Source organism: Metopolophium dirhodum, chromosome 5 (assembly GCF_019925205.1).
Source record: "Metopolophium dirhodum isolate CAU chromosome 5, ASM1992520v1, whole genome shotgun sequence".
In the NCBI taxonomy this organism is placed as follows: Eukaryota; Metazoa; Arthropoda; class Insecta; order Hemiptera; family Aphididae; genus Metopolophium; species Metopolophium dirhodum.
The window spans coordinates 31538219-31550993 of NC_083564.1; the positions used below are offsets into that span (position 1 = coordinate 31538219).

General features: G+C 29.3%; 1 protein-coding gene across 1 annotated transcript in view; it reads left to right on the forward strand.

The window, feature by feature from the left end:
* The first annotated feature begins 585 nt into the window (after positions 1 to 585).
* The window catches only part of LOC132944873 (tachykinins-like), a 54577-nt gene continuing 42387 nt past the window's right edge, over positions 586 to 12775 (forward strand). Inside the window, exon 1 of the mRNA XM_061014401.1 lies at positions 586 to 728. The gene's annotated coding sequence lies outside the window, so the exon portion shown is untranslated. The remainder of the gene's footprint in view (positions 729 to 12775) is intronic.

The following is a 12775-nucleotide window of genomic DNA, read 5'->3' on the forward strand; positions in this document are numbered from 1 at the left end:
CCTAACGCGTACATATTTTGTCAAATAAAAATATAAAATAAACATATCGTTATAAATTGTCAGAACTCTTCTCGTAATGATCAACAGCATAATAATATTATATAATAATAATAACATATCAAATAATAATATCGTATTACGTCCGCTACTCGCGTGTAATATATTATTATTATTATGGTATAGCTACTTGGCGTTCTTTCCTCCTCGTAAATAGACAGTTTAATAGTAATACTATAATAATCAAAATCAAACTGTGAATAAGGTGCTCATCGTTCGTATTGCGATGTTTTTCGTAAAATTCCCAGCCACGAGTTTTATCAATTTTTTGTCACGCAGTATACTGGTACATTAAATACGTACCTGTACGTAGTATACTATAACCATAATATACATATATTTAGCCGTTATATTAATTTCCTATGTGTATTCCGTTTTTTTAATTTATATTTGTTTTCATTGAATGTCGTTGTGTGCGTAAAAAAAAATTATAAAAAATGCAGTGTACCTCTATATATCTATTATATATATGTAATATTAAAACGACCGAAAGTTAGAAGGCGCTTTGAGCGGAGAGTTGTACGTGCTGACGCGATTGGTGCGTGGACGGAGATGCGCGAGACCGTTGTACGCGGCTACAAAAGTACCGGCTTTTGGGCTGCTTGTGATTTAATAATTATTTAACTCTTTGCGGGATAACATATACGCCTTGCCGGACACTAGTGAACAAGGTAACGTTAATATATATATATTTTATTTTTTTATTTTCTTCGCGTGTATAATAATATATTAATACATTATAATATATTGATTGATTATAATTATTATCACACTCGTTGGTATAATATTATGTAGGTATATTACGATAATATATTTTTTTGCGTCTGATGAATTCGTTGTTAGAATTTTATTTTAGCATAACAATATATCCACTCGGTCATATTTTAAATGCACATTTATTCGGTTTAATATTATTATAATAAAAATGTGTAATCATGTGATATATACTATAAGATGTGCAGATATTTACCGTTTGTTATTATTTTTGATCGTAACGTGAATTTTGTTAAACATTTAGTAGGTTAAACTCAAAAAACGAACATTTTAATTCACTCAGTTTTTAGTTTGTTCTTAATTTTCAAGAATCACAATTATTTAGATTTTAGATATTCTTTGAATTTGAATTTTTAAATTCAATCTCAAAAACCACTATAATGGATTAGAACATCATAATAATTACAATTTAGAAATACATTTAAATCGATTCAATTGCATATTTACAATACCATAAGCCTGTTACAAAATAAATTAAAAATTCTTTGTTAATTTTTTATTTTAAAATGATACACCTATTATTGTTTTATTCTCACACTGAAATATAATATTTTGTTTTTCCTACAACTTTATACCTAACAGCAATATTATTATTTATAAGTTTATAGTAATATTATAATATGAAATATGAATAACATACCAAACCAAAACCCAATAATTTTATTAGATTATTTTTAAGTTTCCAACATGTTAGGTCTATTATTTTATACAGCCATAAATTATTTAGTTTTCAACGACTTTAAAATATCTTTTTAATTATTAAAGCATATAATATTTTTTGCTTATATACACATGTTTGTTCAGGACGGTTTAACATATTATTACTATAATATTATTTTAATAACCGAAATAAAATAACTACAATATACACACAATATGATTGCAATCTACAATATTAGAGTGTACTTTATTTACTTTTCACAATTTTTAATGGGTATAAATTATATTATTTCGGTTTAATAATATATCATAATGTATACAATTAATAATGGTCTTAAGTACAAACAATTCCTAGAATTTATAAAATGCATTTCGTTAGGAAAAATGCTTGTTATTATTAGTACCTACCGTAAATTATAAAAAAAAGAGTATTTAAAACATAATATTGTAACATGTACCTACGCGTATTTAAAATCGATTGGGTGATATTAATTTTTTTTAGGTATAGTAGGTACCCGATTTACAAAATGTTTTGTTGAATACGATTGGAATCGAAACATTTCTCATAACACTCATTGCAGTTTTTTTATAATTGAAATTTAAATATACTATACATATTCAAACTATACAATGTATTGTAAATATGTCATATTTGTATCAGTTCTAAATTATTTCCAGTGCAAATTAATTATCAGTTACCATTTTATTAAAATATTAATAATACTATATTATATCTAATATAGTATTGAACATCATATTTTAATAAATATAATATAGTAGTTATATAACTTCAGGTAATTCAAATTATTACCTTTAGACGATGTTATGACCGGATTACAAAAAACACGCCTTAAATTATTTTATAACAACTAATATTATGCTTAAAGAGATTCGAAAATCACAGTTTTTAATAGCTAAGGAGTATGTATAGGCAAAATATAGGCTAGACATTATATAATATATTGTTATATATTATGTTAAATCAATCAATTTTTATTTTATCATACCAATTGTTTCGATTATCGTCTCAATAGAAGTTATGTTAAATTTGGATTTAAATCTTACGAATTTCGGGAATCTCCTTGAATTCCATTTATTTATCCGAAAAAGCGTAATTCACAGTTGAATATACTATCTTCAAATGTTTACGTTTTTAGGACAAATTGTGATAAGCTTAAGTTCGAACTCGTTAAAGGTTGTTTGTATAGAATCGAAAAAAGACTAGACGAGGGATTTAAACCTGTTTTAATTCTTTGTCTCCCCATATTAGATCGGCCGTTGCGTTAGAATAAAAACAGGACTTTTTAGCAGGAAAACTGTCCTTTTCGGATCCTGTTTGTGATTTTTATTGTGTACAATATAATCGTATACAACTTACAATTAGTGACAGTGTACATACAAACACAACGTGTTCAAATAAAATACGACTGCGTTTATAATTAAAAAAAAAAAATTATGTTTTGACCTGCTATATAACAATTGACAGTTGTACGCAATTGCTGAGTATTTATAATTGCATTCATTTTTAATTTTTGTACCACCGTATCAAATCTGTTTGCGCACAAACTTTGGCGCGATAAAAACGCGAAACTTTCGAGAGGCACATATTATACATTATGTGAAGTTTAAAATGATTTTAGCCAATGTTCGGAAAACGAGTGGAAAATCGCCGCGGAAAGGAGACTGCGAACGAGAGAAATTGCCCGCGAGGAGTAATCGGCGTTAAAAATTTGGGGCGTGAGCTTCAAAATAATAAACACATTTATGTTTAAGTAATTTTTGTTTTCACTGAGTTGCAGCTAGCGATATTATCGCTCGTAATATTACGAATTCTTACGTTCCGCGGCGTGCATCGGGTCTCGACGTTTATAATATTATGTCGTATCGCGTAGTTTTTATAGTCGAGATTTCATAATATTTATATGAAAACAGTTTTCGACAAATATATAATTATTAATTATGTATAATATTATATATATTATACAAATAAATTATATACATATTATTAGTCTTTTCGGAAACGATGAAACTTTCTCAGCGAAAAAAATTAATACCTAAAACGAGCTGCAATAAAATAACCAACACCGTCGATCGAGCCATCCGAGCGATCCTAACGACGACGACGACGACGCTTTGCCTTCTCGATGCGTAATAATATATATATTATTATTATTATAAAAGCGACCCCCATCGGACCATCGTCACAGACGTCACGGCGGTATAATAATATGCTATCATCATCATAATAATAAATTAATAGTCCCCCACGCATTAATTAATTTTTACTATATTTTATTGTGTAGGGTCGCGACGTGTCAAACGTGGTATACAATAATAATATAATGTACTCTAAATGAGTTTTTGATGAATTATGTTACGACGAAAACCGCAATAACTGTATCTATAACTGTCACTATATGTAGTTCGATTCACGCTCGTGTCGTAGGAGAAATTTCAAATTGACAATTACATATCGATATTATTAATATAATATATCTTACAGATTGAATCGCCAAACTCTATTTATTATCCCACAGCATTTTACGAATTTATTAAAAATATTCTGATTAAACATTTTTTTGTAACACTCAAAGACCGTAATATTGTTTGCAAATTTTCGGAATTGTTTTATGATGTTTGTCCCGTAGAGATAGGTACAAACTTTTTTTTTCGGATAAGAACCTCCTCTTTTTACTGCAAATGATTTTTTTGAATATTATGTTGATGAATATATTTTTTTAATTCAAACGTGTAGTTTATGTATTATATAATTATATATTATCTACTATACTAAGATAATATATTATTTTGTATTTGAAAACTTGGACAAAAGTAAACTTGAAAATGTCAAAAATTCATAATTTTGATTAGATACCTGATGCGTATAAATAAATGTGAAATATAATAAAGAGCACGCTTGTTGAATCGCCGCATAGCTATATATATATAACCTTCGCATTACGCGTCCTTTTTCTTTTTCGTCTATAATAATATTATTGGTACTTCGATTAGAGCACATAAATCTTTTAGGTAGTAACTATGGTTTATGGTTATGGTTAACACGGTGTGCTATGTGGAACCCGGATATTAAATAAATTATTATCAAACGTTAGTCGCACACATAAAGCAGCTATAGTATTACTTCTCGGACTGTGTTCTGAGTGCAGTGTACCTAGTATATAAAATATAATATATATAGAACTATAGAGTATCAGTGTTTAATATGTAAACGCGCGATTACTTACTTAAAGTTAAATGGAAAAACTTGTTACGTCTATATTCCGCACAATTACGCATTGTTAACTGGCGTTTCGATCGTGATAAAACTCAATTTGCCGCGTTATTCATTATATATTATTATACGGAGTAGATCCTAACGAGACATCAACAACTCTGCACACGAGAGTATTGTTTAAAAATGTATTTCTACTTTCGAGAGGTGTGTCATAGCCTATAGGTATTTTAGGTGAGTGTTGAACGGTTGCCTTCACTGGCTGTTTTCGACACTTAAATAATTAGATACTATATGCATAGTCTATAGTAGCCCTCAACCAAAATATGTAGCAATACTTGACCTGAACGACTGTTTACAGCACTTAGCAAAAAAGCACACCTGGTACAAAGAGGGGGGAGTGGATTTTGACGAGAACATTTTTTTATTAAAATTTTTTTTTGTCAATTTACAATGTATGCCGCTTATAAATATTATCATTGAAAAATGAAAATATTGTATTTATTATTTTATTATATGGATTTATTTTTATTTTCATTATTTCCTACAGTAACTATAACCGCGTCCATGACATATGTTGTCACATATTAACCTTCCCTATTTTAAGTCAGATGTGGTGTTGTGGTATTGTATAATATATATTAAGTGAAACTGGTGCATTTTGCTTTAGGTTTTTTGGGGGAATTGGTACAAAAAGGTAATTTTGAGGCCAACTATTATATGCCATTTTAAGTACCTGTTTTATTCTACATTATCGTTTATGCAATCATCATTACTCATTAGGTATATTACTATATAATACGTTTAATTTGATTGATACAAATTTGATCGCATTCGAAACGATTTAAAATTTTAGTTTGATGGGTTTTAACGGGTTTTAAAAGGACTATATATGCATATTGTAGGTATAATATAACATTCCAAGTTTGTAGTCATTACATGTATTTACCGTTTTTTAATTTTAATAATTTGACAGAAATCACCATTATATTTATTATTTAGTTCTAATAGAAATATAATTTTTAATAATAACATATTATAACAACATTGTAAATTAGGTAGCGTAGTTTTTAAAAACCCAAACCATATAATTTATAGTGAGTCAGTCAAAAACATAATTTGATACAATAACATACATTATTTTATGAAATACCTGTTGAGTATACCAGCTATTACCAGTATAAATTACCACCACGAGATTTAGTGTCTTTAAAATGCTATCTAGGTTTTTTGTTATACATTGAAATAAAATAAAATAAATTGATAGAACTAGGTAATTTAAGTTATAAATTTGATTACGTATTTACACGAAGCAAAGGTATGAAAATTATATAGAAGTATCTATAGTTTATGTATCACTGATTGTTTGGTGAAGGATGCAATTGTGAGACAATTTTTTACGACCAAGAAATGAAAGTATAAAACTTAAACTCACAAGTGACAATGTGAAAAGTTTCAATTGTTAACCATAGAAATAGACCACTTGGTTCACATATCAAATAGAATGTTTGCTCAGTTCAAACAATCGAATATTATTTTTTTTTTAAAGGTTTTTTACACAGAAGCTAATAAAATATACAACTATACTGCAAGTACAGCTGATGATCACTATTATAAAAATATTTGCTATAGATTTCGCCAATATATAAATTTAAATTCAAAAATTCACATTAACAGTACAGAATAACCACATTTTTAAGTTAAGAATAATTCACTTTTTTTAATCATTGAACTAAAAAATATTAACTCTTTTAGAATCGATTCTTTCTCTCTGTCAGAATTTTTCCAAAATATTATGTAATGCTAAATAAAAAAATTGTTTTTTAATATTCTTTGAATATAACAATGAGTATCATATTATTAATTAAATAGTACCTATATTAATTTGATTTTTTTATAATGTTTTGTCGTTAAATTAATTTTAAGTTTAAAAAGTATTTATTTTTACTTTTGAAATATACTTATTTTTAGATATACTTTTGACTTTTGTACTATTAAAAATACAATTGAAAAACTACAATTATAACTTGAAATTAATATCATATTATATTAATGAAAATACTTAAACGTAAGAAATGTCGAATTATTATTTTCACGGAAATGGAACACTTAAAACATTTAAAACGTATATATTATATCGTCAATGTAGTTGTGTGGGTTAGTATTAAATTTTTTCCAGAAGAGAAAACCATTAACCGCGTTGTACCTACTTTATGGATTTCGCAACCATCGTGAGTTTTATTTCAGACGCCTTAAATTTTAGATTTTTTTGTTTTTAAAACCTATAGTAGGTACACTATACTACAATAACTTAATCAATGTGAACTAATTTGGTGTATTATCTAGTTTTTGAAAATGTAAACTTGGAACTGTGCAATCCCCTAAGAAGTGTGTGAGAGCGTGTTGAAACGCGTCGGGCGTAAAATAAAAATAAAAACCGGCGCTAATTCTTTTCGTTGTCGAATTGGGACTTCGCGTATACAATATCATCCTCGTTCTCCGCACGTATAATAAAAGGGGTCGGGGGGGACTTGACTGGATTTCGCCTCTGGGAATCATAATCATTTATCAAGTTTTAAAAAACACAAAAACGGTAAAGGAGAGGGGTCGGAAAATATGGCAAAACTGTGTATTTACAATAATAACAGCAGTGCCGGAGAAAGACATTCTTTTTTTTTATAAAGAGATTAAGCTTCCAAATATTTTGTTCCTTAGGCCAGTGGTTCTCAACCTATTTTTTTCGTTGCACCCTTGGGTGTCTTATGAAAATCCCGGGGCACACTACACGTATACACTCTATAGTTATTATAATATGTATGGATATATTTTCAATAATTTAGCGGCACACCGAAGGCCAGTTCGCGGCCCACTGGTTGAGAACCACTGCTTTAGACGTTATACCACAGATTAAATGATTAAATCTTTTATTTAATCTGTGGTTATAAGTACTATGCTTGTTGCTTATCTATACGTATGTGGTAAGGACGTAAGGTGGTTCTCACGAATGTTCACGATAGTTGACAGTTGTTGTATAATAATATGGGATCGAAAATATCAAATATCAATGTCCCATATCGAAAAATATTGACTAGATTATTGCCAAAAAAAAATAATGTCAATATTTCATAATTTCATATTTTCATTAATACTAGATCGATTGGTAGAAATTCTACCAGATTTACCGTTTTAATAGTAAGATCAACACGCTCTAAAATATTGCATTTCTTAGCGCGTGTATTGATCTCTTTTTCATTCGTATGATCGTTTTATTAGGGGAAAAAAGCGGTATTTCATATTTTAGTTTTTGAGTTAATACACGCTACAAACATACAGACATTGCCTTTCGAAGTACATTTGAATAACAAACAATAATTCTCTATTATTTTCATATATTATATATTTTATATAAAATAAAGGTTAGTTTCCTGCTTTTTGTATTTCGTATAAAACCTCTGACTTCGACCAAAATAATTTTTTTTTAATCTGGACAGATGGCACTGAATTTATATTTTTTAATTTTACCTGACTTAACAGCCACATATATGTACAATATTTTATTTGTGTAACTCTACTCGACAATATAATACCTTCCAATGATATATCTATTCGTCCCCTACTACGGACAGTTATTGGTGTGAGCAAAAAATAGTTTGCGTATTGATATATTATATTATATATTTATATTTTACAATAAAGCTAAATCTACCAATCAGTAATTTACAATGTTCAGTCTCTATAGAGTTCTCTCTACTCGTATCCATAGTAACTTGCAGGTTGGCACAGTGTATATAGCTTTATAGGTCCTTATCTGCGCATAATATATCCATACTCCATGGGCTATCTTTGAGTGACCTAAACGTAGTCTGATGATAATTACTTCATCTTTGCGATTGAATGAATGGGGTTTAGGACAGTAAGTATGTGGTAGTATTTTTGATTTCTCCGAGTTCGTTATTTGGTGTACGCCGCCATTCGGATTCCCATACAATAGGTACAATAGGTGCTAATATTCCTATGAATGTCAACGAGTGAGTATTTCCGTCATAGGAATCTAGTTTAATAACTCAGAAACTCTCTCGATTTTTGATTTAGATACATTAAATTGTTCAAATATAATCTTCTGCTTAACAATTTAGGTTAAAATAGTAGGTAGGTAAAAAAGGTTGGTTCGCGTTTAAAACAAGTTTGTAAAACCACGGAACTCTTCTTATAGAATGGTATGATACATATAAATAAATTAAAGCACGAGGCTTATGTAAAGTATACTTAAATGTTCCCAAAATCAGAGTTTGAATAAGTTCATTATCAAAGGAAAAAAGCAAATTTAAGTCTCTTTTTCAAATATTATGCACCTACACTAATATGATGCTTCATATGTAGACCGCTCCTACTGGTATATACGATGGTTCTCAGCGGTTGTATCTACTGACCTACTAAGTAACAACTTGCATATTCTATGTATCGAGCTTAACCTTAAATTAGGAAATTCAAATAATTCCGTATCCCATTTCTCGAAATGAAAAATGCATGCTCCGTATAATGCTCGATAATATACAACTGTATATTATAGGCAAAAAATATAATATATGGCATTTTCGTTCCACGCATCTCTATTGTATATTATTATTATTATATCATACGCACACTGCAGTATATTCGTCGATGTACGATATTGATAATAATAACGATAATATCGTAATGAATTTATACAATCGTACACTATTATAATATATGACTATAATATAATATATTATTATGATGATGTACGACCGCGCTATGGATACGCGAATTCCGAAATCAATTTGAAATCTCCGACGATATTTTCGGATTTGACCAGGAGAACCTGGACCGCGTGCCGCCCCGTAACATTATTATTGTCGTCGTTGTACATTATACTATTATTATTATTGTTGTGCGCTATGAAAAATGAGTTCTTCCGTTGTACACGCCCCCCCTCCCCCCACCCCTCAGCCGTATAATAAATTATTATTATTAATAATATAATATTATACTTATAATATAGTATCGATATCGCCGACGAATATTTTTACGGTATTAAAATATATTATTGCGCACGTTACGTAGGTACCTTTTTCAAGAGCGATATTTGTCATGTAATCTTAATAATATATATAATACTATTGTGTGATTTTGCCGTGATATATATATTTCATTTAGAACCATCCCCATGTTATAATAATATTATATCCGTAGCAGTGTAGTATTATTATAACGATTTTAGTATGACGTATAATTCTGGTATTCGTATCGCTAACACTATAAATACAGATGTCATCCATCCTTCCCGCGAGTAGGACGGTCCGTCGTTGTATCGAACCTAATCAATTCTTCGGCCGTCGATTCGCTCTCTCTCTATTATAATATTATATATACAAAAGCCGATACATATTACATAATATATTATAATATTATTATATTATACTGTTATGTAGACTGCTATATGCAGTGCAGCGTGGCATATAGTGTCGTTGGCCATTTACGGAGATGAGATGCGATTACCATCGCTGACGGGTCTAATTAAATTAACAACTTTATTTTATTAGAGATAGGAATGTAAATGTATTCCGGCGGCGGAGACCTTTTCAGACCGCATGGATTACTGTTATCGTGTAGAGGTACCTATATCTCCACTCGGCGAGTCGTTTCTACGTGCAACGGCATATTATAGTATGTGGGGCGATAATACATCGAGCGCAGAATATTTACTTAGGACTGAAAAACCGAAATAAAAAAATAAAACGCACGTTTCTTAATCAGGGTACTTGGTTGTATAATATTATTATCGAAATACAAAAACGTTTTTAGCTTATACGATAGGAGTGGTGGGTATAATTATAGCGGTGCGCATTTACGAAGTTCGTAAGTTAACTTTAAACGAAGTATACAGCAACTACCGATATAATGAACAAACGTTATAAAACAAATTTGGACAGATAAAGATTTCAGAACTATTCGCTTTAATAATATATTGACAATATAAGATGAAAAATAATCCTTATACAACTATGTTATTGTTTTAGTTTGTTTAACCTATGGAATCTGGTGCAGATGGTCCAACTCGTATATAAATATTAAAAAAAGTATACATTTGGATTGTTTACAGTTTATAATGTCAATAACGAAAATATATTAATTTTGTTTAATTTCATATATTAATTGTTTTTTAAAAAAATGGGATATTTTTTTTTATTTTACCTACAACAACGGACTTCGAGCTTCATAGAAGTTGTTGTCATTCAGTTTTAACCTCTGTTAACGGGAATGTCACGGAATACATAATATTATCATATTATATTTTAATTTTTCTTTAATATTATACTCTCATTAATCTTAGTTTGTTATATAGTTTTATGATATATATAAATCATAGTCAAGATTGTGGACAGATTGTAAACTTATATCACATTATTTTATCTGATTCGAAGTTTTCCATTTTATCACTCATAATATTTATATTACGTTATTACATAAATATTCCATTTCATTAAATAGGTTAGTAAAAGTGCTAAAACACATTTATATGAATTAAATTATTTTATAATTAATATTTTCAATAATTAAGAATATTGTTTTAAATTCATTATGTACGTAGACACATTTGATCGAGTTTCATATACCTTTCGAAATTTTAATGAGGTTTGTGTCGTCTCATCCATAGATGAAGTGTGTGTATACACTTTAATTAATATATATTAAATTATAATATTATAATGATGTCTTTGAATAACTTTGTGTACGTATAGTGAAAAAGTATTCATTGGACTTTGTTTTATAAAAACGTCTCTTGTCTATAGAAGTGTGTTTTTCAAATAACCGATGTAATGTATTATGATATTATATAAGTCATAATTCAATAAGGTTGTGAGTAATAATATCGTCATACCTAACCAACGTGGCAACGTGTTTATAGTATAAAAAAAATAATATCACTAAGTATTTGAATGGTTAATTATATTTTACGGTTTTTGAGAAATCTGTTGGCTCATCAAAAATATATTATGATTTATGGTTTAGTACTCAAATCAAATAATGTTATCAAAAGGTAGTTTTGTCATAGATAGGTCTGAGTAAAAGCGCGACCAGTAGGTTGTGGAATCGCTTTTTACACATTTGTTCTTTTAGCAAAAAACACTGGATACATGAACAAGGTAACAATGGTTACTGGTTTTAAGTTACTTGGTAACCCTTAGCAGTTAGCCGGTTACAATATCTATAGATGAGAAAAAACTAATAGTTGTTTACTCTTATAATAGTATGCAATACCAATACAAATGTCCACCGATATAATATCTAAATATTGAAAATCATCGATAACTTAATGAAAACCAATTATGATTTGTTTATACTCGCATAGTGATCTTATATCGGTGAATATCTTTTAGATAGGTAGGTAATATATTATATACATTATGTGCCACTCTCCTCAAGTCCACCACTTCCGTTTTGATATCCACAACATAATTATTGAAGAGGCAAGAACAAAATTTTTATTTTAGTTTTTCTTCAGTACCTACCTGCACGGTCAGAGTAATTATATAAAATTGTATGGAACATTTGAAAAATATTTTTATTTACTTTTTAAGCTCTGAGAAAAGCATTATTCACGATTTTTTGAGATTTGCAAGTCATTTTTGTTGTGCGGTTTTTGCGATTTTCGGGGTATTAAAAATAGTAAAAAATAACCAAATCGTTTTTATCGTTAATCATGATTTCGTTTTATAGTTTTGTTAATTTTCTTTACGGCAGTTCGCCAGCGATGCGTTACCGACGGCCGACGACATCTCTAATCTCGCTATATTATTATTATTGTATGAGCCTATGCCCTATGATAATATGGTGCAGTTATATGCGAGCATTTCAATCGCACGACGTTCAAAGGCGAATACAAATACAACGTCTGTACGAATTGTGTTTTACCGCACACAGCGGCGGATATTGTTTCGGCTTTTGTTCCAAAGGCTATTTCTCACACACGCGCTCGCACATTTGGCGCGTTTCTCGAGACACGACGACGCCATGAAAGCATCTATT